Below are 24,123 nucleotides of genomic sequence, written 5' to 3' on the forward strand. Positions count from 1 at the left end.
ATTCTGAAGGCGCACAGACATCAAAGCGGCTCTTTGTGTTGCTACTGGTCGGGGAACTAAAGGCGCAGGAACTGACGTCCGGCCAACCCCACCCAACGCTCAGTAACACGGAGAACCTCTCCCAGTCTCCCCGTCACACTCGATCCTTCTCTCTCTCTCTCTCTCTCTGTTTCACTCTCTCTTTGTCAGTCTCAACTCTCTCTCTAACTCTCTATCGCTCTCTCTGCCCCCCCGTCACTCTTTCTATCTCTTTCACTTTCTCTCTTCGTCTGTCTATCTCTCTTTCTCTCTCTCCCTGTCTCTTTCCCTGATACTCTCTTTCTTTCACTGTCCCTCCTTCTCTTTCTCTCTCACTCACTCTCTCTCTGCCTCTTGCTCTCTGTGTCTCTCTCTTTCTTTCTATGTCCCTCTGTCTTTCTTTCTGATTCTTTCTCTCTCTCTCTTTCACTTATCTTTCTGTCTTGTCTCTGTCTCTCTTACACTATCTTTTTCTCTCTCTTTCTGTCTCTTTTCTCTATCTCTCTCTTTCTATCTCTCTCCCTCTATCTGTCTCTCTCTTTCCGTGTGTCTCTCTCACTCATTCTCTTTATGTCTATTTCTGTCTCTCTCTTTCCCTCTCTTTCATTCTCTTTCTCTCTTGTCTCTTTTTCTCTCTCTCATCCTTTCTTTCCCTCTCGCTGTCTCCCTCTCACTCCCTCTTCCTCTCCTTCCCTTTCTATCTTTCTCTCTGTTGCGCTCTCTCTGTCTCACTGTCTCTCATTCTCTCTCTGTCGCTGACTCCCTCTCTCTCTGTTTCTCTCTCTCACTCTCTATTTCTCTTTCTTTCGCTTCCTCTCTTTCTTCCTATCTCTTTCTCTTTCTGTGTTTTTCTCTCTCTACCTATCTCTCTCTTTCTGTCCCCCTGTCTCTCTCTTTCTCTCCCTTTCTAAATCTCTCTGTTGCTCTCTCTCTTCCTCTCTGTCTCGTCTCTGACTCTGTTTCTCTCTCTCACTCTCTTTCTTCCTATCTCTTTCTCTTTCTGTCTCCTTGTCTCTATCTCTCTCTCACTCTCTGCCTTTCTCTTTCACTCTCTCTTTCTCTTTCTCTATTGTCTCTCTCCCCCCTGTCTCTCTCTCCCTGTTTCACTTTCTCTCTTTCCCTCATTCTCTCTTTTTCTGTCTCTTTCTCTCTCCCTTTTTCCCTCTCTCTTTCTCTGTCTCTTTCTTTATCTCCTTCTCTCTGAATCTCTTTTTCTCTCCCTCTCTCTCTCCTTCTCCCTGTCTGTGTCTCTGTCTCTCTTTTTCATTCTCTGTCTCTGTCTTTCATTCGCCATCTCTCTTCTTCTCTGTCTTTCTGTCTCTCTTTCTCTCTCTCTCTGTTTCTCTCTCTTCCTGTCTCTCTCTTTCCCTCCCTCTCTTCCCCCGGTCCTCACTTTCACCCCTCCACACTCTGTAATTTCCACCTCTACCAAGGAGGTTCCACCACCAGACACATCTTCCCCTTCCTCCCCCTCCCTGCACCCTGAAAGGATGGTTCTCCCCTCGGATCTCTGGTCCTCCACCAGCCACTCCCCATCCCACAGCACATTCCCATGTGAACAGGACATCCCACATCTGATCTTGTACTCCTTCCCTTCCCACCATCCAGGGTCCCACATACTCCTTCCAAATGCAGCAGAGATCCACTGGCATTTCTTATACATTCAGTGTTTTGCATTCAGTGCTCATTGTGTCGTCTCCACTACACTGGAGAAACTGAACAGATTGGGTGAGTGCTTTGTAGAACACCTCTGTTCTGGGACAAGGTGACCCTGAGCTACCTCACTGAGTCAGAGTCATACACACAGATACAGGCCAATCGGCCCACCCCATCCATGCTAACCCCTTGTTACCCATCCACACTGATCCAGTTTACCAGCACTTGGTTACAGCTTTCTCTGCTCATGTAGATACTTCAATGCTGTGAGGGTCTCTGCCCTCACCAGCCCCTCAGGCAGTGTGCTCCAGGCTGCAGCTGGCTTCGGGCTGAACAAATGCTTCCTCAAAACTCTTCCCCCTTCCCCTAAGCCTACGCCCTCTTGTTTTGACATGGGTGTTATGGGGAAAAGCACCCCGTCTGTGCCCCTCATAATTCTGTGCACCTCAGTCACCCCAGGGTTGGGGAGAGCACATCCACAAAGTGAACGGCGTGTAACCCCCATGAACATCGAGGTGGAGCACATGGGCTCTCACAAGCTCCTTGACAACCCACACTGTCCTCCCAGATCTTCCATTCAACATAGGAGGCCATTCGGCTCTTCTAGTCTATGCTGGCTCACAGAACAATCTCATTCCCTCAATAATTTTCCCTGTAACTTCTTCTCCTCACATTCCCATCACCTCCCCCAGATTCTACCCTTTAACTACACACTGGGGGCAATTTACAGCGGCCAACTCACCTACCAACCCACAGGTCTCTGGGAGATGGGGAGGACCCACGCGGTCATGGGGAGAATGTGCAAACTCCATACAGGCGACGGCCGAGGTCAGGATTGAACCCAGGTCCCTGGAGCTGTGTGGCAGTGCCTCTGTAAGCTCTACTACACTCCACTCTGGCTGAAAGGTTAGGACCCTGAACGACAGCGACCTCGCTGAAAACAAAACTGAGGTGATCCATATTGAGGTGGATGTTCCCGGGGCCTGATGGGCTGTATCCCAGCTTATTGGGAGAGGCAAGAGATGAGATTGCTGGGGCCTTGACCAATATCTTCATGTCCTCTGTAGCCACAGGCAAGGTCCCAGAGGACCGGCGAGGAGCTAATGTTGTTCCATTATTCAAGAAAGGAAACAGGGATAATCCTGGAAACTATAGACTGGTGAGTTTCACAGCACTGGTAGGGATGTTACTGGAGAGGATGCTTAAGGACAGGATTTATGAGCATTTGGAAAACCATGGCCTAATTAGGGACAGTCAGCATGGCTTGTGCGGGGCACTTCATGTCTTACTAACTTGACTGAGTTTTTCAAGGAGGCGATGAAAGTGATCAATGAAGGTCGAGCTGTCGATGTTATCTGCATGGACTTTAATAAAGTGTTTGACAAGGTCCCTCATGGGAGGGTCATCCAGAAGATTTAGATGCATGGGATCCACAGTGAATTGGCCGGGTTGGATTCAAAATCGGCTTGTCCATTGAAGACAGAGGGTATGAACATCTGACCAATAAATAAATAAATATTATTTTTTTGTAAATTATTGTCAAAATATTGGTTGATGGGACTTATTCTGGCTGGAGGTCCGTGACTAGTGGTGTTCCACAGGGATCCGTACTGGGAAACTTCTGCTGTTTGTGATACATGTCAATGACCTGGATAAAAAGGATACAGCGGGATATGGATCAGTTGCAGATGTGGGCAGAGAAATGGCAGATGGAGTTTAACCCGACCAAATGTGGAGTGTTGCACTTTGGGAGATCAAATGTAAAGGGACAGTACACTGTTTATGGCAAGACCCTTAACCATGTTGATGAGCAGAGGGATCTTGGGATCCAAGTTCATAGCTCCCTGAAAGTGGCTACACAAGTTGATAGGGTGGTAAGGAAGGTATATGGCATGCTTGCCTTTAGTGGAGGAACTGAGTTCAAGAGTCGGGAAGTTATGTTGCAGGTTTATAAAACTCTAGTTAGGCCGCATCTGGAGTATTGCATTCAATTCTGGTCGCCCCATTATCGGAAGGATGTGGAGGCTTTGGAGAGGGTGCAGAAGGGGTTTACCAGGATGCTGCCGGTATTAGAGAGCATGTGCTGTAAGGAGAGGTTAGATACACTTGGGTTGTTTTCTCTGGAGTGGCAGAGGCTGAGAGGAGATCTGATAGAGGCTTATAAGATTAGGAGAGGCACAGATAGAGCAGACAACCGGTATCTTTTCCCGAAGGTTGAAATGTCTAATACCACAGGGCGTGCATTTAAAGTGAGAGGGGGTAAGTTCAAAGGAGATGTGTGGGGCAGGTTTTTTAAACTGAGAGTGGTGGGTGTCTGCAATGCGCTGCCAGGGGTGGCGGTCGAGGCAAATATGACAGGGGCATTCAAGAGGCTCTTAGATAGGGACATGAATGTGCAGGAAATGGAGGGCTATGGACGTTGTGTGGGCAGAAGGGATCAGTTCAGTTGGGCATTTGATTACTAATTTGATTGGTTCGGCACAACATTGTGGGCTGAAGGGCCTCTTCCTGTGCTGTACTGTTCTTTGTTCTATATAGAAACCTCCCCCGTGGGCAGCCAGGACCCAGGTGGCTACCCCTCCTGGAATGGTGTGTGTTTCCTGCAGGAGGCTCACCGCGTACCTCCCGTCCCTGACACTGAGAGATTGTTAAACATGGGGAGGAAACGAGAGGTGCCGTTAACGATGAAGCTGGCTGTGGTTATCCTCATCTCGGAAATATTTTAAATCCTGTCACTGATACCCTGCTGTGAGCAGGGTGCAGATTCCCTCACCTCCCTCTGAGGAAGTGAAGGGTTAAGAATTGCAACCATACCTATAACTGGCAAACAAAATATATATATATGCATTTATATTTCTCTAGCAAGGACTAGCAAGCTGCTGACCCACTAGTTAGGTTGGAATGTTATGTTTCGGGTAACGAACCATTCTGATATGTCAGACGGTGGCGATACTGAGTGTAATTAACATCGAGGTGAAGACTTGGTCTGAACAATGAAGGGTGATACCAGCCTTTGAAAGCCTTGATTATAACTCAATTATACTAAGACAAAAGGTGTGATAGCTGTCTCAGGATCTCTATAGCTTGACCGAAACTCGCGGCGCAGTTTGCATGAGATGTGCCTGACAATTCCTGTATAAATGTCTGTCTGCCCTTTGTTCGGGGAGAACTCGGGAAGCGACTCTTAGTGAGTGCTGAAGAGAATTCTCCTAGCGGTGCACTGCTAATAAAGGTATTTGTTCAAATCGACCTTGTGGCACTGTGTTATTTACAGCGGACGGAAAGGGAAATTGATTTCGGGACGACACCTCCACTCCCCCAGCAACCCTGTGAGGAAGGCCTTGAACCAACATCCGGGCCCATCCCTGGCTTCTTGAGGGCAGCGTGGAGGGAGCTCACGGACAGAGCCAGTGCTGACAGTCAGTGGACGGCCATGTAACTTTATTCCAACAGTCCCTGGTCTTTCCCAGGATATGAGGAGTGACTGTGTGAGGGGAGACCCAGTGAGGGTGTGAGGGGAGACTCGGTGAGGATGAGGGTATGCCCCACTTCCCCGGGGACAGACTAAATCCCCCCGAAGTCTCCCTGTTCACTGACGTCCAACAGGCCCACCCACAGTCTGTGGTGAGAGACGTGGCCATGGCAACCCAACCTCCATCACAGCCCCACCCCTGTCCTAGTCCTAGCCCCACCCCCACCCCCTTCACAGCCCTGTCCCATGAGAGACTCCAACATATACCATTGGTCAGGGAACTGAAGAGGAAAACCTATTCTAAAGCAATAAATGTACGATCGCTCACCAAGCAGCCACTGAAACATGAACCTGTCCAAACATTTCTTAAGCATTGTATTTGCACCCACCTCTCAAGCTTCCTCTGGCAGCTCGATCCACACACCCACCCCCCGCTCTGTGAAAAAGTCTCCCCTCAGGTCCCCTCTAAATCTGTCCCCTCTCATCTTAAATCTATGCCCTCTAACTTTAGACTCTCTTCCTCTGGCCTGCAACCATGCAGCTTACCTACGCCCCGAACCTAAGGTCACGTCTCGGCATCCTGTGCTCCAGGGAGAAAAGTTCCAGCCGATTAATTTTCTCTTCATAACTCAAGTCTTCCAGTCCTGTTAACATCCTGGTGAATCTTTCCTGCATCCGTTCCAGCTGAATGGCATCCTTCCTGTAGCTGGGCAACCAGAACTGCACACAGTGCTCCAAGTGTGGTCTCACCAATTCCATGTACAGTTGCAACATGATGTCCCAACTCTTGTACTCAGTGGTCCGGCCGACGAAGGCAGGTGTGCCAAACGCCTTTTTCACCACCCTGTCTACCTGTTTCACCACTTACAGGGAACAATGTACCTACACCCTGAGGTCTCCCTGTTCGACAACACTCTGCAGGGCCCAACCATTTACTGTGTATGTCCTGCCCCGGTTTAATTTACCAAAATGCAACACCCGCACTTATCTGAGTTAAATTACATCTGCCGTTCCTTGGGCTATTTTCCCAGTTCATCTAGATCCCGTTGCAATGTTAGACAACCTTCCTCACTGTGCACTGCACCACCATTTGTGGAGTCATCGGCAAAGTAACGAACCATGTTAACTATATTGTCATTCAAACCGTTCCTGTAGATGACAAACAACAGGGGGCCCAGCACCGATCCCTGTGGCTCACCACTGGTCACAGGCCTCCAGTCTGAATAACGACCCTCCAGTGCCACCCTCTGTCTCCTTCCACCAAGCCAATTTTGTATCCAAGTGTCGAGCTCACCCTGGATCCCATGTGATCTACCCTTCAAGACTCGCCAAACATGCGGCACTTGTCAAAAGCTTTGCTGAAGTTCACGTAGACAATGTCCACTGCCCTGCCCTTGTCAATCTTCCTTGTTACCTCAAAAACTCAATCAAATCTGTGGGTCATGAATTTCCACACACAAAGCCATGCTGACAATCCCTAATCAGTCGTTGCCTTTCCAAATGCAGGTAGATCCTTTCTCTCAGAATCCCCTCCAGTAACTTTCCCATCAATAACGTTAGGCTCACTGGCCTGTGGTTCCCCAGCTTGTCCTTGCAGCCCTTCTTAAACAAAGGCACAACATTAGTTGTCCTCTTTTTGCTCTCCCATTTCCCCTCTCAAGTGTCTCCTACGTCCCTTTTCTCCTCAATGGACTCATTTGATCCCAGCTGCCTCTACCTGACATGTGCCACCTTCTCTTTCATGACCAGAGCCTCAATATCCCTCGTCAACCAGGGTTCCCTTGTCCTGCCGGCCTTGCCCTTCACTGTAACAGGAGCATGCTGTCCCTGAGCTCTCCCTCTCTCACTTCTCAAAGCCTCCCACTTGCCAGATGTCCCTTTGCCAGCAAACAGCCTCTCCCAGTCAACCTTTGCATGTTCCTGTCTAATGCATTAAAAATTAGCCTTGCCCGTATTTAGGATTTTAACTTGTGGACCAGTCCGACCTTTTTCCATAACTATTTCAAAACTAATAAAATGATGGTCACTGGTCCCAAAGTGCTCCCCCACTGACACTTCTGTCACTTGCCCTGCCTCATTTCCCAACAGAAGGTCTGGTGTAGCCCTTCTCTAGTCGGGCTGTTTGAGAAAACAATCCTGGGCACATTTAAGTTCGGCTGCATCCAAGCACTTTGCACTGTGGCAGTCCCAGTGAACATGAGGGAAGTTGAAATCACCAACCATTACATCCCTGTATTTCTTATGTGATCTCCCGACATATTTGTTCTTTTAATTACCGCTGACTACTGGGGGGCCTATAGTACAATAGCATCAAAATGACCATCCCCTTCTTAATTCTAGGTTCCACCCATGTTGCCTCATTGGATGATGCCCCAAGAATATCCTCTCTAAGTAATGCCATGATATTCAAAAATACAACTTCCTCTCCTCTCTTGCCTCTGTCTCTATCACGCCTGCAGCATCTATATCCTGGAAGATTGAGCTTCCGGTCCTGCCCCTCCCTCAACCATGTTTCTGTTGTGGCAAGAAGATGTTTTCCTGTCCCGGCAGCCTTATCAGCAGAGGGGAGGAACCAGCAGCATTTAAATGTTGATTGTTGGTATAGAAGGGAGGAAGCTTCAGTTGAACAGACATTTTGGAGCGACTATTTTTGGGAGTGTCCATGTGTGAGCTGTAAGGGCTGTGTTTGAGTACCAGTGCAGAGGCTTTGGTTCATGAGGCTTCGGTGAGAGGAGGCTGAGCAATGGAACAGGAAGAGATGATAAGGTTTTCCTCAGAATTTTTCCTTCGTATTGGAGCAGCTGGGATGGGAGTTAGGGCAGTTGCACGACTCTCCTGCAGCATGTGGGAGATCAGGGAGACTCCCAGTGTTCCCGATGACGTCACCTGTCAGAAGTGCGCCCAGCTGCCGCTCCTGACTGACCGTGTGAAGGAACCGGAGCTGGAGCTGGACGTACTTCGGATCAGCCGGGACGCTGAGAGCATCATTGACAAGAGTTTCAGTGAGGTGGTCACACCTAGGGTGCAGTCAGTAGTTGGGTGACCACCAGGAAAGGTCGAGGGAGCAGGCAGACAGTGCAGGGTTCCCCTCCCCCCTTTGGATACTGCTGGGTGGGGGGGAGGGGAATGTCCTAACAGGGCACAGCAGCATCAGCCAGGTCGGTGGCACTGTGGCCGGCTCTGAGGCTCAGTGGGGAAAGGTAATGTCAGGCAGAGCAATAGTGATAGGAGACTCAATAGTTAGGTGGATAGATAGGAGAATCTGTGGCTGCAAATAAGATGCCAAGATGGTGTGTTGCCTCCCTGATGCCAGGGTTAAGGAGATCTCGGAGCGGCTGCAGAACATTCTCAAGGTGGAGGGTGATCAGCCAGAGGTCGTGGTGCACATTGGCACCAACAACATGGGTAGAAAGGGGAAGAGGTCCCTGCACTGTGAGTATAGGGAGTTAGGAACGAGGCTGAAGAGCAGGACCTCCAAGGCAGTCATCTCTGGATTACTCCTGGTGCAACCTGCTGGTCAGGGCAGGAATAGAAAGATGGAACAGATGAATGTGTGGCTGAGGAGCTGGGGCAGGGGGCAGGTTTTTAGGTTCTTGCATCATTGGAACCTCTCCTAAGGAAGGGATGACCTGTACAAGAGGCACAGGTTGCACCTTAACTGGAGGGGAACCAACATCTTGGCCGGGAGGTTCACTGGTGCTGCTCGGGAGGGTTTCAACTAGTTTGGCAGGGGGATGGGAACCAGTGCACCAGGTCAGAAAGTGGAGGGGTTGAGAGGAAGGTAGATGTCATGACCAGTAAGATGGTAAGGGAGGACAGGCAGGAGCAAGGTAACAGACACGATGGGACGGATGGGTTGAAGTGTGTTAATTTTAATGCTAGGAGTATGATGCGCAAGAGTGATGAACTTAGAACATGGATCAGAACATGGAACGATGACGTTGGGGCCATTACAGAGACTTGATCAAGGGAGGGACAGGACTGGATGCTTCATGTTCCAGGGTTTTGACGCTTTACAAAAGATAGAGCGGGAGGTGGGGTCAGGGTGAGTTTCACTATTATTCAGGGACAATATCACAGCTGCCCTCAGAAGAGACATAATGGACAGTTCATCCACTGTATGGGTGGAGCTGGAAAATAAGAAAGGGGCAATCACTCTGATGGGATTATACTACAGACCCCCCCAGTAGCCACTGGGACATTGAGGAGCAGATATGCAGGCAGATTAGGGAAAGGTGCAAACACAGCAGGTTTGTTGTCATGGGGGACTTCAACTTCCCCGATGTAGACTGGGAACTCCTTAGTGCAAGGGGGTCAGATGGGGCAGAAATTGTTCAATGCATTCAAGAGAGTTTCTTGAATGCACCTCCACATTTTTCAGTATGTAGACAGTCCAACTATCTACAACTCTTGCCATCCCAAACTGTGATACGTCCGGAGAGGATGCTTCCTGTGGTGCATCTGTGATAGTTAGTGAGAGTCATCGGGGACATGACAAATTTCCTTAACCTTCTGAGGAAGTGGAGGCGCCGGTGTGCTGTCTTGGCCGTAGTGTCCACAAGGATTGACCAGGACAAATTGTTGGTGATATTGGTATTGGTTTATTATTGTCACTTGTACCGAGGTACAGTGAGAAACTTGTCTTGCATACCGATCGTACAGGTCAATTCATTACACAGTGCACTGAGGTAGTACAGGGTAAAACAATAACGGAACACAGAGTAAAGTTTCACGGCTACAGGGGAGTGCATTGCAGGTACATAGAATTTAAATTTAAGAGAGTAGAACGATTACAGGAAAAGTAATGAGTAGATCTGCAGGGAGCAGCTTGCAACCAGTCGCCACACTCCGGCGTCATCTTTGAAGCTCTCAACCACCTCCACCTCGTGTGCTCCGCCCGCTTCCTGAAGTCAATGAGGAAGAATCACAGACACAGGAGGGGGCCATGCGGCCCATCGCCTGGCTCCCGGCCCTGTGAGGGAGCCAGCCCACAGCTCCTACGTCGCACAGTGAGCCCAAGGGGGGGAACACGGTCAGGACAGGGGGGTGGGGGTGTGGGCACACACACACACACACTGCAAATGTGAACTTGGCAAGCCAATGCTTCATGGCGGCTCAGTCGTGGGATCGCACTCAGCTGGACCTGGGCCCCAAAACCCTCCTCAGGAACCATTCACCCACATGAGCCGTCTCTCAGAAATGCCCTCCCTGCTGCGCAGAGGTGTTCCCTGCACGAGCTGCTCCCGCCCACCCTCCACTTCCTCGCCCTCGTCTGCCGCCCGGACATGCCGTGTCAGTCCACTCTGCCATCCAGCAGCGAGGGTGCCCCGGTGGAGGTCTCTGTGTGTGGGAGTGTTCCCCATTGACACTGGGGACCTGGGGTGCAGAGTGTTGCACAGAGCAGTGCCGTCCAGCAGGTTTTAAGCTGGTCACGGTCTCTGGGCCGCCTGTCGTTCCTGTAACCTGGACACATGAAATATGAGGAGTTGTAGATCTGAAGGGGCTGCTCTTCCGTTCTGGCTGCACTTCAGCCCCAGTCTCCTGATCTTTGGGTGCCTGGTGTGGCAGGTCAGTCAGGGGGTGACATCAGTTTGCTCCTGGGCCCGGCCAAGGTGGCCGTTAACAGGCCCAGGCAGTGGGCCGTGGGGGCTTCCGCCCAAGCCAACTGCCTGCCCCTCTTCTGAGGATGGCTCCGTGCCTGGGTGTTCCCAGAGACGGAGCACACACTGTCCACTGGCTCTCTGTCGGCCTTCTGGCCTTCCTGGATCAATTGGCATCAGAGAGGCTCGGATGAACACTGAGGACAATGTTTTGATTTTATTTTTGATGTGATGAGCAATGTTATTTTTTAAAGCAATAAATACACCCACAAGATGGGGAGCTGGTATCAAGGCAATGGCAGACTGCTCCTGTTGCAACTCTGGAGGGGGAGCTGAGTCTGCAGTCAGTTGGAGACGGTGCTGCTGAGAATGGGGTGGGGGGCGGGCTGGGTAAACAGCCAACCAAGTGCTGGAAGATGGGATTGATACGGATGGGTGCCCACCGGATGGCATGGAAGCGAGGGGCCGAATGGCCTGTTTCCCTGCCGTCTGACTCTACGACTCTGCCTTTGTTTGTGTGGGCACAAGAGAAAAAGGAACATTGGTCTGACCGAGGGTGGCGTCTGCACCAAAGGACTCGTGTGGGGATTGTTGGGAGAGACTGGGGGCAGGTGGGGGGGGAGGGGCCTGCCCACTGTTACAGAGAGGCTGTTTCCCTCAGGAAACAGGAACCTCCCTCCCCCACCCATCCCAGGACCCCTGGAGCTGCCTCGGTGCAGTCGTTCTCGTAGATGTGAATTATATAATTCCAGAAGTGCAGAATGTTTGGGCGGTTGCCCAGAAGTAGACAGAGGTCAGAAGGCCCATCAGCTCTGCTGTGGTCAAACAGCAAAGGAACAGGCCCTTCCGCCCAGAGTCCACAATGACCATCAGACACCCGGCAACACTAATCCCAATTTATTCCCCCCTCATTCTACCCCTCACCCACACCTTGGGGGTGATTTATAGTGGCCAATTAACCTATCGATCCGCCAGTCTGTGGGATGCGGGAGGAAACCGGAGCACCCACAGGAAACCCACACGGTCACAGGGAGAACGTTCGAACTCCACACACAGACACTGCCCGAGGTCAGGATCGAACCCGGCTCTCTGGAGCCGTGAGGTAGCGGTTCCACCTGTTGTAGCAGTGGGCTGCCCGTCGAAGGATCTGTGACAGGTGAATCGGTGAGGGTCGGATCCAGCTGCCCCTTCACTCGTGGACATTCTCTTGCCTTCTGCCACAGGCCCGACCCAGCAGCCACGTCCTGGTATTTCTCCTGGCACCTCTTCCCTCTCCCTCCCTGCCCCTCGGAGTCCACCCCTTGTGTGCCCCTCCCTTCCTCCCGTACTCCCTTCCCCCTCGCACTCCCCTCCCTCCCCTTCCCCCTCACTGCCCTTGTGTTCCCCCCCTCACTCTCCTCCTCTTCCCCTGCACTCCCCTCCCTTCCCCCTCACACTCCCCTCCCTTCCCCCTCGCACTCCCCTCACTTTCCCCCTCTCACTCCCCTCCCTTCCCCCTCGCACTCCGCTCCCTTCCCCCTCGCACTCCCCTCCCTTCCCCCTCGCACTCCCCTCCCTTCCCCCTCACTCCCCTCCCTTCCCCCTCGCACTCCCCTCCCTTCCCCCTCTCACTCCCCTCCCTTCCCCCTTGCACTCCGCTCCCTTCCCCCTCGCACTCCCCTCCCTTCCCCCTCGCACTCCCCTCCCTTCCCCCTCACTCCCCTCCCTTCCCCCTCGCACTCCCCTCCCTTCCCCCTCTCACTCCCCTCCCTTCCCCCTCGCACTCCGCTCCCTTCCCCCTCGCACTCCCCTCCCTTCCCCCTCGCACTCCACTCCCTTCCCCCTCGCACTCCCCTCCCTTCCCCCTCGCACTCCCCTCACTTTCCCCCCTCACACCCCTCCCTTCCCCCTCTCACTCCCCTCCCTCACACTCCCCTCCCTTCCCCCCACACTCGCCCTTCCCCCTCACACCCCTCCCTTCCCCCTCTCACTCCCCTCCCTCTCACTCCCCTCCCTTCCCCCTTGCACTTCCCTCCCTCTCACTCCCCTCCCTTCCCCCTCACTCCCTCCCTTCCCCCCCTCACTCCCTCCCTTCCCCCTCGCACTTCCCTCCCTCTCCTTCTCACACTCTCGACTGTTAACCACGGGTTCAAGAGTTGCCCCCACCCCAAGTGACACTGAGGTCAGTATAAAGACAACTGTGAGGTTGTCAATGGCCCTGAGTGAGGGTCTCCCCGGGGGCAGGGCATCTAGCCACTGCACAGTGAGTTACACTCCACCCCCCCCCCCCAATCCCACTCAGTCTCCTGGGGAGCAGCCTCTGGCACATCTCCTCCTTCTGTCTCCGCTCACGCTGCTGGTGGGGAAGGATACGGAGGGACATCCAGTGTCCAACTCCAGGGCGTGGGCTGCCACTTCTGCTGGACCTCGGATGGAGCGCTGGGCATGTCAGAAAGAGCTGCCCCAACCTCTGGGCTGCCAATTCCTCCTCTGGGTGACTGCCCGTCCCTTCAGCCTCAGACCTAAAGCTGTGGGTGGGTGGTGGGGGGGGGCAGGACCTGAGCCAGAGGCTGGCAAGGTGGGAGGGGAGGAGGTGGGGGTACCAGCAGGGTGGAAAGATGAACAAGAACCACCTTGTTTTAAAAATCAGTGGTCTCGGAGTGTCGCGGACTCAGCCTGAGGACTTTGGTGGGTGAGGGATATGTGTATTTTTTTATTTTAAGTATAGTCTACATCTCACTAGTCAAAGCTGGCAACCTTTTCAATGAAACTCTCATGGGCCAGAAGATCTTGGCTGGAGCTTGCAGTATTAGGTAAAGAAGGACCTTAACTCAAAGGAAAAATCAAGGCAGGGCTCCAGATTGTAGTATGTTGTGCCGAGAACAGGAAAAAGCCCCGAGTGTAGTTGCCCGTCCCTTTCATTTACGGTCGGTGGGGGAGTTGCTCCACTGGTCAGGGCGAACGTCATGGCGACACTTCATGCTGGAGAGGTCATCCCATGAGACAATATGGGTAGAGCTCAGGAATCAGAAAGGTGCAGTCCCTCTGATGGGGTTATACTGTAGGCCTCCCAATAGTCAGCAGGAGAGAGAGAAGCAGAGGCAGACCATGGAAAGTAATGGGCAATTATAACTTCCCCAATATTGACTGGGACTCCCTTAGTGCCAGAGTATAAAATGGGTCAGAATTTGTTCGGTGCACCCAGGAGGGCTTCTCAACACAAGTGTGTAGATAGTCCAACTGGGGAAGGGGCCATTCTAGATCTTGTGTTGGGAAGTGAGCCTGGCCAGGTGATCGGAGTTTCAGTGGGAGAGCACTTTGGCAACAGTGATCATAACTCTGTAAGGGTTAAGATAGTTGTTGATGAGGATGTGACTGGACCTTGTGGGAAAGTGCTAAGTCGGGGGCAGGCTAAAGACAACAGTATTAGGCAGGAGCTGGGGAGGGTGAATTGGGAGGAGCTGTTATTGGGTGGATTGGGAGTTGTTTAAAGGCCTTGCCTTTCATCTTCACAGGACCACAGCATGAGAGACAAGTATGGTACGGTTCAGGAACCTTGGATGGCAAGAGATGCAAATTTAGTCAAAAAGAAAAAGGAAACATATACAATGTTTAGGATGGTGAAATCAAACAAGCCCCTTCTGGAATATAAAGGAAGCAGGAAAGAACTTAAACAAGGAATCGGGGGGGGGGGGGGGCTAAAAGGGGCTGCGAAATATCCTTGGAAAGCAGGATGAAAGAAAACCTTAAGGAATTTTATCAATGTATTAAAGACAGGAGGGTAGTTGGGGAAAGGGAAGGTCCACTCAAGGACAAAGGAGGGAATTGATGTTTGGAGCAAGAAGTGAGCGAGGTACTAAATGAGTACTTTGCATTTGTATTCACCAAGGAGAAGGACGTTGATTATGGTGAGATCAGGGAGCGGTATGTTGATATTCAAGCAAATGTTGATATTAAGAAGGAGCAAGTGTTGAGTCTCTTGGGGAACATTAAGGTGGATAAGTCTCCAGGGGCTGATAGGTTCTATCCCAGGTGATTGAGAGAGGCAAGGCAGGAGATTGCTGGGGCCATTGTATCCTCTTTTGCCACAGGTGAGGTCTCAGAAGACTGGAAAGTAGCCAATGTTGTTCCTTTGTTTATGAAGGGCAATCAGGAGAATGCAGCTGGTGAGCCTTACTTTAATGGTAGGGAAACTATTGGTGATTTGGTAGGTTGGATTCAAAATTGGCTTGATTTACAGAAGACAGAGGGTAGTGGTGGAGAGGTGTTATTCTGACCGGAGATCTGTGATCAGTGGCATTCTGCAGCGTTCTGTGCTGGGACTGCTGTCGTTTGTAATATATCCAAACGATACCAAAATTTGAGGGTAGTGAGGAAGGATATAGCTGTATCCTTTGACAAACTTCCTCACTATCCACAATCGGTTGGAAATTTGGGCAGAAAAATGGGAGATGGGATTTAATCCAGACAAGTAGGAAATGCTGCATTTTGAGAGGTCAAAGACGGCAGTATCCAGTGAACGGCAGAACCCTTCGGAACATTGGTGTACATACCTCCCTAAAAGTGACAACACAAGTGGATCAGGTGGGAAAGGTGTACAGCGGGCTTCCCTTCATCGGTCCAGGCATTGACTATAAAACTTGGTGGGTCATGTTGCATAAATCTTTGATTTGGGCACATTTGGAGTACTGTGTGCAGTTCTGGTCGCTGCGTTACGGGAAGGATGCAGAGGCTTTGAAGAGGGTGCAGAAGAGGTTCACCAGGAAGTTGCCCGGTTTAGAGAGTATCAGCTATAAGGGGAGGTTGGACAAACTTGGATTGTTTTCACTGGAGCGTCGGTGGCTGTGGGGAGACCTGATGAGAGTTTTATAAAATAATGAGAGGCATCGATAAGGTAGATGGTCGGGATATATTTCCCAGGGTGGAAGTGTGAAGTATTAGAGGGCTTGGCTTTGTGAGAGACGGAATGTTTAAAGGAGATTTACAAGGCAGTTTTTTTTTTACATAGAGTGGAATGCACTGCCAGGGGATGTGGTGAAACATTTAAGAAGCATTCAGACAGGCAGATGAACGGGCTGGGAACAGAGGGGTATGGCTCTCGTGCAGGCGGGTGGGATCAGGGTCGGCACAGACATCATGGGCCATACAGCCTGTACCTGTGCTGTACAGTTTGATGTTCTACCGAGGTAATTCAAGGACAACCGTGTGCACAGGACGATGTCCAGCTGCAGCTCCTGACTGACTGTGTTGCACAGCTGGCGCTGTGGATGGACTCACTGTGGAGTGTCGCTGATGCTCAGGACATTGTGGTCAATGGGTTTAGTGAGCTGGTCACACCACGATTATATCTGCAGCGGCAGAAGAGCAACAGGGGGCTCCCAGCTGCCAGGGTCAGGATGTCTCAGAGCTGCAGGACATTCTGAAGGGGGATGGTTAACGGCCAGAGATCATGGTTCACACTGGCACCAACAACATGTGAAAGGAGGGATGAGGTCCTGTAACAGGAATTTAGAGCAGGTTGTGATCTCTGGATCATTTCTGGTGCCACATCTAGTGAGTATAGGAATAGGAGGAGAGGTCAGGTGAATGTGTGGTTGAAGGGTTGGTGTCAGAGGGAGGGCTTTAGATCTCTGGATCACTGGGACCTCCTCTGGGGAAGGTGGGACCTGTATCAACTGGAAGGGTTTCAGTTACAGTCACAGAGTCAGACAGCACAGAGACAGGCCCTTCAGCTCAAATGGCCCGTGTCAACCAAGATGCCCATCTGAGTCAGTCCCACTTTCCCATGTTTGGCCCATATCCCTCGAAACCTTTCCTATCCATGTACCTGGCCAAGTGCCTTTTAGATGTTGTTAATGTACCTGCCTCAACCACTTCCTCTGGCAGCTCGTTCCATCTTCTGACCACCCTCTGGGTGAACAAACTGTCCCTCAGGTTCCCATTAAATCTCACCCCTCTCACCTTAAACCTGTGCCCTCTAGTTCTTGATCCCCTGACCCCAGGAAAGAGACTGTGTGTATTCACCCTATCTATGCCTTTCATGATTTTAGACACCTCAATCAGATCATCCCTCATTCTCCTACACTCCAAGGAAAAAAGTCAGAGTCTGCTCAAACTCAAACTTTCCATATAACTCAGTCCCTTGAATCCTGGAACCATCCTTGTAAATCTTTCTGCACTCTTTCTGGCTTCGTGTCATGTTTCCCTTCAATGGATGACCAAAACTAAACACAATATTCCAGATGCATCCTCACCAATGTCTTGTACAACTGTAGCACAGCATCCCAACTTCTATACTTCATGCCCTGACCCATTAAGGCCAGCGTGCCAAAAGCCTTCTTCACCCTGCCTACCTGCGATGCCACTTTCAGGGAACCACGGACTTGTACTCCTCGCCCTCTCTGTTCTACAACACTCCCCAGTGACCTACCCTTCACTGTGAAAGTCCTGCCCTGATTTGTCTTCCAAAAGCGTAACACCTTGCACCTATCAAAATTAAACTCCATTTGCCATTCCTTGGCCCACTTACCCAGCTGATCACGATGCCCCTGTAAATCCAGATAACCATCCTCACTATCAATGACACCACCTATTTTAGCGTCATCTGTAAACTTACTCAGCATGCCTCGTACATTCTCATCAAAATCGTTGATATAGATGACAAACAAAAATGAGCCTAGCACAGATCCCTAGGGAACACCACCGGTCACGGGCCTCCAGTCTGAGAAACAACGTTCCACCGTCACCCTCTGCTTTGTCCCATCAAGCCAATTGTGCATCTAATCGGCTGACACTCCCTGGATCCCATGCGACCTGCCCATCCCTAGCGACCTACCACGTAGAACCCAGTCAAAGGCCTTACTGAAGTCCATATAGACTGTCTACCACCCTGCCCTCATCGACCTTCTTCAAAAAACTCAATCAAATTTGTGAGACATGATCTAGCATGGACAAAGCCCTGTTGACTATCCCTAATCAAACTCCATCTTTCCAGATGCAAGTAAACAGTATCTTATCCCTCGGAATCCTCTCTAGTAACTTACCAGAGACTTAGTCTGCAGTTCCCAGACTTTTCTTTGCAGCCCTTCTTCAATAAAGGGACCACATTAGCCACCTTCTAGTCTTCCGGCACTTTGCCCATCAGTAACGACGATGCATCTAACTCAGCAGGGCTCCTGCAATTTCTCCCCAGCTTCCCACAGTGTTCTTGAACATATCTGAACAGGAGATTTATCTACCTTTAAGTGTGAAAGTTTGCTTGTGCCTTTGGAAGGGTTTAAACTAATTTGACAGGTGAATGGAACACAGCCCAGATGGAGACGCGGTGGTGAAGAAAGCGTTTGGCATGCTTGCCTTCATCGGTCAAGGCTCTGAGTACAGGAGTTGGGACATCACATTACAACTGTACAAGTTACTGGTGAGCCCAGACTTGGATTATTGTTGCCATTCTGGTCACCCAGCTATAGGAAGGATATCGTTCAGTTGTAAACGGTGCAAAGAAAATTCACAAGGACTAGAGGGCCTGAGTTATAAGGAGGGATAGGAGAGGCTGGATCCTCCAGTGTGTCCCAGATCTGCCGTGAATCCTCCCCCTGCCAGCAGTGGTCCTTTAAGTGGTGCCCACATGGGGAACGCAGAGACCGGAGCTGTTTGTAGTGAGCTGACAAAGGACAGTCGTTTGCTGCACCTGGGGCTCCAGCTTACATCGAGATGGTACAGACTGGAGGGGCTGAGTGGCCTCTTTCCCTGTAACCATCCGGTGACTGTTCTCACTGAGATCTCTGAGGCTGATGTCCTGCCCCGCACCAGAACTGATGACAGGAAAAGTCAGACATGGTTGTGTGGATCCCGACCGGAGAGGTCCGGCCCGGAGTGGTTTCACCTGGAAATGGTGTGACCCCCAATCTACTCCAGGTTACAGTGGTTTCCCAGCATTCCCACTGGGAACCCCACACAGTGCGATCCAATCTCCAGACCACACTCCCTGCCCAGAGAAGGGCACAGTCCCTGCTCCACATCCCTGTCCAGGACTGTCCGAGCCTCCCTCACTCCTTCTCCCTTCCTCCCATTTTACCCCTCCTTCCTCCCCTCTGCTAAGAGTTACTGCTTCCAAGCTGCTCTTTCAAATGAGCAATGGGAGCCATTCATTTTTTTTAGTTTCACTTCCAAGACCATGTTTACTGACCATACCCCCACTAATGTAGGGAAAGATCTGACTCCATGAACTACTGCAGTCCTTCTGGTGGTGTCCAATTTGATCCAGGTTATCACATCCTCACTGTATCTTCCTGACTGTCACAAGCACTCGAGCTGCTCCATTCAAAACCTCTCTGATGGCTCAGTGAATGGACAGTGTAGAGGGAGCTTCACCCTGTGTCTGACCCGTGCCCTGGGAGTGTGTGATGGGACAGTGTAGAGGGGGCTTCACCCTATTCCTGACCTGTGCCCTGGGAGTGTGTGATGGGACAGTGTAGAGGGAGCTTCACCCTGTGTCTGACCCGGGCCACGAAATGCAGACCAAGCCCAAATGGCTGCAGAGTCCCAGAAAGATATGCGCGATCCTGGTCGAGGGAGAGAAAGCCGACCAACAGAGCAGCCCTCTGGGACAGGTCGACCAGGTCCCGGACCAGATGTATGTTGTCCTGAATGGACTAGCCTGGGACTGTCTAGGACTGCTCAGGGTGAATTATTTGGGTCCAAACGGAGCCCAGGTGATTGGCATTGCCCAGGCAAAGACCTTGTAGTTGGTGCCTAGGAGGGAGACAGGGCGACGGTTCTTCAAAAGGCCAAGGTCATCTGCCTAAGGCAGCAGGACTACAACTGCCCTGCAGCATGAGAGGGGCATCTGCCCGGTCGCCAGGCTCCCCCCCATGACCCGCATGTGGTCGTGTCCCAGGGTGTCCCAGAGAGCTTGGAGGAACTCAGCTCATCCAGCCCCGGCGAATTACCCCTCTGGAGCTGGTGAAGGGCACCGGTCAGTTCCTCCAACATCAGGGGAGCGACCAGACGCTCGGCAACCTCTGGGTTGTCTTTGAGTAGGTCCTTCCACAAATCACTACCCTGGGAATGTATGATTGGACAGTGTAGAGGGAGCTTCACTCTGTGCCTGACCCGTGCCCTGGGAGTGTGTGATGGGACAGTGTAGAGGGAGCTTCACCCTGTGTCTGGCTTATTTTCCTTCGAGAATATGTGGTTCTAAGCTGAGAGTTGAGATACTGGGCCTGATCCCACCAGAGCCAGAAAATTAACAGAAAAAGAAGAGAAACTGTTGAAACTGATGAAGTATTGTGATATACAAGGGGAAAAGGTCACCTCCTCTGTGTGTGTGTCAGTGAGGTGAGACCATGTTACCAAGATATCACTCGGAGAATGGTTGGAATTGTGCCTTCAGTGTTCCACCTCAGCCTTCTGTCCCAGCCCTGGGAATGTGGGCTCCAGGACTGTCCTAGCTGTGGAAGTAAAGGAGACCCTGGAGATGGGGAAGTGACACAAAGACTCGCTCGGAATAACACTCACGGACTGAGGCGGAGGCAGTCATCCAGAGACAGATGAGCATGGAACCGGTGACCATCCTTCCCCAGGGATGGGACAGTACGGAGGTCGGCTCTCCCACTGCGTCTGTTCAGGTGAGCAGTCAGTTCGAGTGACGAGGGTGTCCCGGGGGTGGAGTGAGACGGAGAGCCAAGGTGGAGGACGTGTGAGCACAAGCAGAAGGCCATGGTGCCTGACGTCAGGGCTGCAGCTGCCTGTGGCCGTGTGGCTGTGAGAGGTTCCACTGAGGCCTCATCAAAGTTCAGCTAGGTGCCATCCTCTGGTTTCCCCTGATTGATCCCACCGATTACAACCTCTAAAACACATCTGTCAAACTTGATCTCCATTTCATAAACAGTCATAGAGTTGTACAGCACGGAGACAGGCCCTTCACAGACTTTTATCAGCAAGTGTGCAGAGGACTGTGCGCCAAAGAGGTCAGTCCGGGTGTTCCCAAACCAGAAACCATGGATGAACCGGGAGATCCACTCCCTACTGAAGTCCAGGTCAGTGGTGCTCAAATCAGGTAACCCTGACCTGTACAGGAAATGGAGATAAAGCCATCAGGGATGCCAAGAGACAAAACCAGTCCAAACTCCCAATCCCAGACCAGCCGTCAGTCGTGGCAGGGCTTATATGCTTTAATGGGCTACAAAATGAATTCGGGCAGCATCGCTGACAACAGCACATCCCTTCCCGATGAGCTAAACACATTCTATGCACGTTTTGAACAGAAGGGGAATGGAATGTCACAACCCACCCCAATGCACCTGTACCCACAGTCGCCGTTGCAGACGTTGGATCGATCTTCCGGAGAGTGAATCCAGGGAAAGCATCTGGCATAAAAGGAGTCTCTGGCCATGTCCTTAGATCCTGTGCAGGTCAGCTGGCAGGGTTACTTGCAGACATTTTTAACCTCTCCCTGCTTCAATCTGAGGCTCCTACCTGCTTTAAGAAGGCCGCTATGCTACCGGTACCGAAGAAAAACAAGGTAACGTGCCTCAATGACTAATTCCCGGTGGCTCTGACGTCCGCCATCATGAAGTGCTTTGAGAGGCTGGTCATGGCTCACATCAACTCCAGCCTCCCAGATAACCTTGACCCATTGCAATCCATCTACCATTGAAACAGGTCCATGGTGGACACCTTCCCCTGGCCCTACACTCATCTCTGGAGCAGCTGAAGAGTAAAGACACCAATGTTAGACTATTGTTTATTGACTACAGCTCTGCCTTCAATACTATAATCCCAAGCAAACTCATCTGCAAACTCCGAGACCTGGGACTCAACACCTCCCTTTGCAACTGGATCCTTGACTTCCTGACCAACAGACTGCAATCAGTGAGGATAGGCAGCAATACCTCCAGCACAAATGAGACAGAGAACTTAGTGACATGGTGTCATGACAACAACCTTTCCCTCAATGTCAGCAAATCTAAAGAGCTAGTCATTGACTTCGGGAAGGGGTGCTCCTGTTTGCATCAATGGTGATGAGATTGAAATGGTTGAGAGCTTCAAGATCCTAGGAGTGAACATCACCAATAGCCTGTCGTGGTCCAACCACACAGATGCCACGGCCAAGAAAGCTCACCAGCGCCTCTACTTCCTCAGGAGGCTAAGGAAATTTGGTTTGTCTCCTTTGACTCTCACCAACTTTTACTGATGCACCATAGATAGCATCCTATCTGGATGCATCACGGCTTGGTACGGCAACTGCTCTGCCCATGAGCACGAAGAACTGCAGAGAGCTGTGAACACAGCTCAGCACATCACAGAAACCAGCCTCCCCTCCATTGCCTCTGTCTGCACTTCTCGCTGCTTCGGTAAAGCAGCCAACATAATCAAAGCCACCCACCCTGGACATTCTCTCTTCTCCCCTCTCCCATCGGGCAGAAGATACAAAAGCCTGAAAGCACGTACCACCAGGCTCAAGGACAGCTTCTATCCTGCTGTGAAAAGACTATTCAACGGTCCCCCAGTACGATAATTCGGACTTTCGACCTCACAATCTACCTCGTCATGGCCTTTCACCTTATGGTCTGCCTGCACTGCACCGGCTGAGAAGTGGCAAGGAACACAAGTGCCGGCATGTGACCATCCCCAACGAGAGAGATGCACCCCAAGGTGTTTCGTTTATTTCTACCCACTGTTTCCAGCGCTCCCCCTTCAGTACTCCGGGTTTATCAGGCCTGGGGATTTATCACCTTTCTGTCCCATTCATTACTCTGGCGCTTTGTTTAACCAACACCACTTTCTCTTTCTCTTTAGGGCCACGCTTCCCCACTGCAGAAGGAAAGAATTCGCACGGAGTCTGGGGCTTACCTTCCGAACAAACTTCCTCTTTGTTACAAGCTGACCTCAATGGGGGAGTCACTCGTCCGGGAACGAATGCTCCCCGATCCAAAGTTTCCATTATTCTTAAACTATCCCTTATCGAATTCATCCCCGCCACACCCCCCCCCCCCACTCTCTCTACCCCACATGCACTGTGTACACGCAGAGTGAGGGCAGCCTGTTGCAGTGTGAAGCCTCAGTGCCCATGTGCTACCCGAGCCTTCAAGCTGGAGCCTTGTGTGCGACATGAGCTGTGTGCAGTTCCGCTTTTCCCTTCTGTGCACAATGACAAGCTTCCGTCCTGGAGTTCATGGGATTGTTGTTAGGCGAGGTCACTTTTGCCTGCAGTTTATGGTTTGGGTTGGTTCAAACTCGTTCCAGACTTTCTCTGCCTGGTATTAACCCCGCAGAGTCCCCCTGTATCTCCCCGCTACATGATCACCCGCCTGTTCTCTGCAACGGGGTTAGAGCCATTTCATTATTCACTGCTGCAGTCACCACCACCACCAGCTTCCCCGCCCCCCCCCCCCCTTCGGCCGCTACACAGCCAATGGAGTCGCAATGGGCAATAATTTACCCTCCTCCGTCCGTTGATCAGGCCCTCGGGAGGTTCTCGGTTCCTAAATCCAATTCTCACTTTGAGGAGGTGTAGGATTAATAAACTATAACTGTACTCATATCTTAAGACGGATGAGAACTATGGCTGCTCGAAATACTGATTTAAAAAGTGTCCTTCAGCCCAGAACAGCCACACCACTGCTTACCTGGGCTGGGTGCTGTGTGGTATTTGCTGTGTCTGGAACTTAATTGGATTGCCATTATGCTTGACTATGGAGATGATGGTCAATCTTAACGGGAAATGGGAAGGCTGTCTCAAACAATGAAGGTGATACCTGCCTTTGTCTCACCCGATTGCAAAACGATGAGCTGAAGCTGGGGTGTGAGGCTGCTCTCTGTCCATCTGCAGTAGCCCTTTGTCCGTTTCCTGCTCAACCAAGAACTCCGGCGCCTGACTCATTAACGTGTACGTGACAATACCTGTATAAATCTCTATCTACCCCTTTGTACTGGGAGAACTCGGGAAGCGATTCTTAGTGAGTGCTGAAGAGAATTCTCATAGCAGTGCACTGCTAATTTGTTCGAATCGACCTCGTGGCACTGTGTTACTTACAGCGGACAGAAGGGGAAAATTAATTTCGGGATGACAACTTCACTTAGACAACTTCCAGAACGGTTTACATGGCATCGAGCTCTCGCATCTTCCCCTTCACTCTCCCAATCTCATGTTTATTTAAACTGCCATTTGTTACTGATTTCTTTATCAATAATCAAGACTCTAACCTATTATATCTATTCCTGTAACAGCAAACCACAACTAACAAAGGTACCGACACTACTAACTGTACCACCACTGAGGCGGGGATATGATTCCAACCCAAGGGTGGGTGTTAACATTTAATTCCCAATTCCAAGCCTCTTCAAGCACAGCCTGTTTCCGTAATATCTCCTCTACTTCCCCTGCGTGGTTGCCGA

General features: G+C 51.1%; 1 protein-coding gene and 1 long non-coding RNA gene across 3 annotated transcripts in view; one reads left to right on the plus strand and one right to left on the minus strand.

Annotated features, from left to right (window-relative positions):
* LOC127580904 (SLAM family member 5-like) overlaps positions 1-24,123 on the plus strand; it is a 665,368-nt gene that overhangs the window by 132,507 nt on the left and 508,738 nt on the right. The gene's annotated exons all lie outside the window — the stretch shown is intronic.
* LOC127580923 (uncharacterized) lies at positions 9,759-22,695 on the minus strand. The gene is made up of 3 exons (XR_007957905.1): positions 22,579-22,695; positions 20,242-20,793; positions 9,759-10,609 (listed from the first exon to the last, which is right to left on the minus strand). It is a non-coding gene; the product is annotated as an uncharacterized LOC127580923 (long non-coding RNA).

Source organism: Pristis pectinata, chromosome 20 (genome assembly GCF_009764475.1).
Source record: "Pristis pectinata isolate sPriPec2 chromosome 20, sPriPec2.1.pri, whole genome shotgun sequence".
Lineage (NCBI taxonomy): Eukaryota > Metazoa > Chordata > Chondrichthyes > Rhinopristiformes > Pristidae > Pristis > Pristis pectinata.